The sequence below is a fragment of the Amborella trichopoda genome, chromosome 12 (genome assembly GCF_054954075.1).
Source record: "Amborella trichopoda isolate Santa Cruz 75 chromosome 12, AtrichopodaSantaCruz75HAP2 v2.0, whole genome shotgun sequence".
Classification (NCBI taxonomy): Eukaryota; Viridiplantae; Streptophyta; class Magnoliopsida; order Amborellales; family Amborellaceae; genus Amborella; species Amborella trichopoda.
This window is the reverse complement of record NC_142347.1, coordinates 6,317,440-6,324,759: the sequence shown is the minus strand read 5'-3', so window position 1 is coordinate 6,324,759 and position 7,320 is coordinate 6,317,440.

The window sequence follows — 7,320 nt, the reverse complement described above, 5'->3', positions numbered from 1 at the left end:
TTATTTTTGTTTATAATTCATTTTAGTTTGTATTTAAAAGGAAGATGACCATTCTTTATAGAGGTTATTGGAGAATAAAAAAAGAGTTTGACACTGTAAAAAGATGTTGGAGTGGACTCCCTTGTAGACCCATAGAGATGATATAATCTCTCAATTTTTTATTTTTATTTTTGTTTTTTGATATATTAATTTTCCCTGCATTAGTTGGTATTAGAGCCTTGAGATCAAAGATTCATACACCATATGGAGCATTTGGATTGATTTGATCAAATATTTGAGAAATTGGATCAACAATTTTATAGAAACATAGAAGACCTTCGCAGATCAATACAACTGTATCTACAAGATCGACTTAGTATATTGCAATAATAGGAATAAGAATATGAAGAACTATATCTCTATGCAAAAGACAATGTCGATATCCAAACGTGCTATAAATTTTAAAAATCAATTTTGAAGAAGAAGATATGTGATGCAGCATTTGAAATCCAACCATATGAGTTTGAAAAAGAAATTAATATTAAACTTGAGATCCCACTATTCTACTTCATATTGCACATAAATTATTTGACGGATTGGTTTATTGAAGACAAAATACCAAGAAGAATGTTGAAATGACATCAACAACTTTTGAGAAGCCATCTGAAAGATTTAAATTCAACAAGCTTGAGGTCGAGCTTATTCCAATCATGGAAGAATGATGCAAATAAAAAAATAAATTTTTATATTTTTAATTATTATATTTTTTTAGGACTTTAGAAACACGTTATTTAGATTTTTAGTTTTTTTTAAGGTTATTCTTGTCATTTTTAGTTATAGATATTTTAGGGGTAGAATTTGAATTCTAACTTTTTAAAAAAAGATGGATATAATTAGCATGGTTGAATTGGTTTGGATATATTAGACTTGTTTTTAAGAGATAAGGGAGAGATATAGTTTAATTTTCTATTTTTATTTTATTTTAATTGATTATTTCTTTTAGTTTATATTTAAAGGAAAAAGTTTCGTTCTTTGTAGAGGTTATTGGAGAATAACAAAAGAGTAATACTGTGAAAAGACCTTGGGGTGGACTCTCTTGCAGACGCAGGGTACAATCTCTCAACCTTTTAAAATTTATTTTTTATTTTGTTTATTATTTTTCTCGTTGCATCAGCTTTATACAGGTTTTAGAATTGAGTATATTCCCATTGGGGTTCTTAGTTAACTTAGGATTAGGATTTCTTAGGTTAATCCCAATAAAAAATCCATTCAAAGCTTATCATAAGATAGTCAAACCGGCCCTCAAAACTTCTAGAAATTTTTGAAAATTTTAAGAAAGTGGAAGAGGGTCGTGTTGCTGGCCTGGCCTTACCCCAACGGATACAGAGAAGCTTGTTATGTCTAATAATGGTGATCCAATCCAGTTCTGACATATCTTGAGGCTTGCAGTCTAAGTTTGTCTGATGTTTCTATTTGATTTGGTAATTCTGATTGGATTCGAGTAGATCTCGTGGTTTTCTGGGATTGTGGACTACATGTATGTGTGTAGTTTGGCTCACTAGACAAATGTGGTCCCCATGGCACAAACTTACAGGTTTCTAGGAACTTTTTTTAGCCAAAATTTAAAGGGGTGGTCGACAGTTTCCATGTGTGAAATTAGTCAAAACACATCTCAATAATATTGCCTTGTTGGTGGCCATGTATCTTCCAATTGGGTTGAGTGGGGTTACTACAAGAATTGAGTACTTCCAATTAAGAACATGATCCTTATCCTTATGTGATTAAGGCTTAAATGTACAGTGGAAAGATATTTTAGTATCTATCCTTCCTATGGAAGTGACTTATTTGTGCAGGAGGAGGATAGTTTGAACTTGCCCTTTCTGTAAATCATTTTCTAGTTTCATGTGCACTGGAGTTCATCAAGGGAATACCGGACTAAGATAGTAAAGTGAATACGAAGCAAGTTAAGTTCCGATGCAAATTGATTTTAGAAAAAAAAAAAGAGTTTATTTGAAATTATATTTTATTTTATTCTTTTAGAGCTATGGGTGTAATTTTCGATGACTAAGACACGAGGGTAGAAGGGATATTTAATTTAGAATTTAGGGCAGTAAGTTACTTGCCCTAATTTAGAATTTAGGGCACTAACGAGACGTTAGGATATGGCAATAAGAATTTATTGAAGAGATAGATGACAAGAAGAGTGGGACGTCCCTATAGACGGACTGCTTGTTATTTTGGTAGAGTTTTTTTTATGAATGGGAGGGAGAGTTTTCTTCTTCTCTTTTGGACTGATTTACAATCGACGGCTTCCCATGAAACGTCGTGTTTAAATAGTTTCATAAAGTTCTCCATTTTCACTTTTACGGAAAAAATCTTACTCTTCCCAACAACAATGAGTTGTGTTTACGAGCCTAATAGGAAAAGAAGTGAAACGGGTGGCACGCAACGAGTAAAGTAAGTGGTTGCCAAGTGAGGTCAAAGCCCTCTAAAACATATTACTTATTCGAAAGAAAGAAGGATATATTTAATTTCTGAGCTCCTTTCCCTTCAAGTTCACCGAAGTGTTCCATGAATATGTTAAAAGGAAGGATCACCAATGATAAAGGCTACGTGACACAAATTATACGCAGAACCCTTGGACCATAAAATGTCCTGCTATTGAGTAGCAAATTAGAAGCTCAATACCTAGTCTAAATATTGCTACTTGTTTCACCTTGAGTGTGCATTAAAATTAGGATTAGTTTTTCTCATAAGTATACTGCGGCAAAGTTTAGGCAGTGTCAGAAAACCACATAACATTCCTATGTCAAGACCCCCACCATATAACTGAGGAGCAATGTATCCAAAGCCGAGATCAAAACCCCATGGGATTTGGGCTCTATATTGGGGGGGACCTTTCACCATCTTTGGTACTTCTAGTAGTTTTTCTGCACATATGATATCAAATTCCTGTTGCAGCAAACGATCCTCCATCTCTAGCTAACAACTAATGCATTTCACTTATTGAACATGGTAGATGATCGATCTGCGCCCAGAGTTGGGTATTGGAGTTGCCATTCCATGATAATTCTTTGTCACTGTGGAAGTGAATCAGAATGCTGCGCTTGCTAGAATTTATTGCAATGGGATCTAAAAGTCAAAATACCATGAGTTGTGCGGTATGTTCGGAGGGCCTTATTTATAATCGAGAAGTTTGAGGGTCTCCTTTAGTCAGGGTTAGTATGAGTATGCCTCATGTGTGTGTTAGCCAGGGCATAAGAAATAGGATCGGAGAATCCGATATGTTAGGCCAAATGTGTGAGATGAAGTCCTGTGTGAGAATACTAGGCTTTATGAGGAAATGAGCCTAAATCCCTAGCATCAAGGCTTCTCGCAACATGTGAATAGGACATTCATAAATGGGAAGCCGCTCTAATAAGTTGATCCGCTTGATGAGAGCTATGCACATGCGCTTGAGAGAGAACCCCTACATCCACAAAATTGCATGTCTTTAGGAATGCAAATGTCATTTACTTAACATCCAGAACCAAGGCCATCTATTGGATCAGCTATAAACCGAGCGTATACCCCTGCTTAAGATTGTAAGATATGGAATTGTTGAGTTAACTTAAGAAAATAGCCAAAAGATTCCAAAGTTAGCCCAGTAGAGTAGCATACAACTCAACCTCCTGAAGGATTCTAATTTTCTTTTTTTTCTTTTTTATTTGATGCCAAACTGAGTAAATTTGATGGAAAATGATTTAAAAAAATTATAATAATTTTTTAAAATTTTTTGAAACTTTATTTTAAGTAGATATGACTTCAAAAATTTGTTGCACAAAATTTCACCCAAGGACACCACACATGTGGAGTGTAGCATACAAATGGTCATGATATAAAGTGCGACATCACTTCCACGTGCATATCACGTGGACAGTTTTAGTGGGCATGAGGCCCTTGTTTGGAGAGTCCACTTATTGTAGATAAGTCTACTGTGCTAAATTAGGGTTTCTTGTAACCTGCGTGTGTACATTTGTGTATGCGGAAATTATTTACATTATGGAAATTTCAACCAATGGTTTTTGAGAGTCAAAAAGGTTCAATGTGCGTGTTGGATTTTCTATTGGCTTAATAAAAAGGTTTGTGCCAACCGATGACATAATGTGTAAGAAACTTGTCTCCAAGTGAAATGACACTTCCTTAAGAATGAGAATTTGAATTTTTGAAAGAGTTTTAGAGTGAGAAAGAAGTGGGCATCCCACTCATGGAGATTTTAAAATGAATGGATATGATCAAGTTTTAAGAGATGAGTGGTGATAAGGTGAGCATCCAAAATTAGGGTTTTTCAACAAAAAGCAAAGCACATAGGAAATTTGGAGGGCATTTTGAGATTTGGTGATAATAGTAATTAAATCTCACCCATCCTATAATAATAGCTATTTATGGTGATGACCAGGGTTAGATCAAGCTTCTTTCAAGCCTTGGATAATTCATTTGATGGCTAAGATTAGTTTAAATCCGCACTTGTATAAGCTCAGTAACTCTAACCCCTCTTTCATTCACTTGGAACATTTTTTGTAAAGAGCTAGAGAGAGCTCTAAAGGTGGTATGCACCACCCATTGCTTTCCCTCCTTACCGCCTCCATATAATGAGAGTGTATTCAAAGAAAACAAATAATATTCCTAGTCCTTTGCTTGATTCATTTCTTGAGTTTCCCTTCATATTCTTAAAGCTAGGTGTACAAGGTTGCATGCATTGTACTTTTGAGGTAGTTTTCAGTGCGTCATATTCAATTTCCTATTAGTGTTTCTTTGATGGAGTTTCAGAGTATACTGCTTAAAATATTGAGCATTACAATCTTTTATTACTCCATTATAGTATCCTTTGATGCCTTTATCATTATATGTAACTTGGAACACCTATGGCTAGGTTTCCTCACATTCATACCTACATTTTTCACTCTTTATATCCTATATTGTTCATTATTTTCTATAAGTGGTTCATTTTAAGGCTCTCTTCTTATTTATATCTATATTTTATTATATATAAAGCGCGAGGAGGCCCTCTTCTATTTTATTAACACGTGTCCTTACTTTTCTAGTTGTGTCCTACTAATTTGTAATTTTTTTTCATTTTGCTCTTCTATTTTTTAGAACTGTCCAACTCTCAATATTAATGGCTATATCTTAATCTTTCTCCATAATGACTCACGTATTAAATAGGAAAAATTACAAAAAGACCCTGCAACAAAACTTTCTATGCAACTTATCCCCAACCAAACTTTTTCTCTTACCCTTTTCCCTCAAAATGCACTTTCTATGCAAATAACTCCCAACCAAAAATAAAATAAAAGAATGCTTAAACTACCCTCCCTTACTTTTACCTTACCCACGCCTCTTTCTCCTCTATCCCACCAAAATAGGAGCTCCGGCACTGTGTAGGTGCGGTCTGACAGCAAGGCTCCAGCACTGTGTAACATACAGTCCGACAGTAAGGCTTCGGCACTGTGTAAAGTGCGGTCCGGTGGTAGGGCTCTGGCACTGTGTAAAGTTCAATCCAACAGTTGCAAAGGGCAATCCAGCCATTGCAAAGAGTAGTCCGGCAGTAGATGTTACTAAATTCTAAGACTCCAGTACTATATAAAGGGCGATCCGATAGTACTCAGTTTCGGTTCGGTAGTTGTCTTAGGGCGGTCTGGCACTTGTGTGCTCCAGCAATGTGACGATACGCTCCGGCAATGTACTACTAGGGTCCAAAGTCAACATCAAATCTAGCCAAAATGATTTTTGTGTATAAGAAGGGCATTTCTGTGAAAAAATAAACTTTTTCTCTTGGGGATATTTGCATAGAAAGCTTGTCTTGGGGAAAAAGGTGAGAGAGAAAGTTTGGTTGGGGCTAAGTTGCATATAAAGTGTAGTTTTGAGACTTTTTTATAATTTTCCTATTAAATATGGCCAAAATTTGAAACTTCTAACATCACCACGTACTTCAAAGCTCTTTATTTCTCTCTCAACCCTTATATATGGTCTCTTTCCATTCTCTATACCATATGTTCTCTCTCACCCTTCTCTTTCTCTCTCCTATACTAATCGTTTGAAATTATTTTTATATTAATTGTCTATTATCTTTTAAATTTGATAGCACATCTATTAATTATCTCATCTTTATCTCTCATATATTCAATAAACATTTGCTCTCTCACTCTCATTTTCGCATGCACACCCTCTATTTTTTATATTGTAATTTATCAATAATTTTTTAAATTCTCATAACTAATTGATTTTATTATACTAATTAAAAGTAATCGTAATTATTATAATTGAAATATAATACCGAAAATATAGTTGAAATAAATTAAAAAAATATTTAGAATCTTAATTAAATATTATGAATATCTCATCATCATATATGTATAATTATGTAGTTATTTATTAATAGTAAACAAATTCTAAACTTATCTATATAATTTATTATTTTATATTAATTAGTTTAGTTTGTAATTAATAAATTTATTTGTAATTGCATTATGCCTATAATCTTATCTTCTCTAAGTACTAAGATGTTTATTTTTATCCCTTTGATTTTTTTGGCATGTATACCAACATTGTTATTAGTTTTAGTTGTAATGGACATCTAACTACTATGGGATGTTTATTAAACATATCATGTAATATAATTTTTATATTTTAAATTTTTAAATTTTTTAGAATAACATTTACTTAGAAGTAAATAATTCGTTTGCAGATATTATTTTAAATTAATTTTATTTATTTTATAAATAGTATAATTGAATATAAGAAAAAGGAAAAGATAAAACACAAAAGGAATTAGCCAAAAAAATAAAAAAAATAAAAAGATAATTATTTTTATATGTTTTTGCATTTTTATTTTCTTAATTCTCTAGAATAATATTTACTTATAAATAAATAACAAATTTACTAATATGATTAATAATATAGAGTATTAAGAATATAGAGTATTAAGCATCCTTTAGTATGATATGATTTCATTAAGGTGCATGTTTCCCCTTTGATTGAATCAAAGCCTCATTATCTTCTGTTATCAAGAGAGTTATAACAAGGTATGTGTGTTTAAGTTCGTGAGAGTTATCCTGGCAAGTTGAAAAAAATCCATCGGCTTTCTATGCCATTAGACTAGTTACATATATTGCTTTTTTATATTGAGTTCATACAAGTATTTGCATTCTAAATGTTTGTCTCATTTCATGAATAATGTGTATGTGAATGAATTATGATCAAGGGATGATGTATTGTGTTTTTTTTATTCTTTATCAATGTTGTCATATTCACTTCGGAGCCTGTTTCGGTTTGGTCTAAAAAGTGAAGCAATTCAGTGTT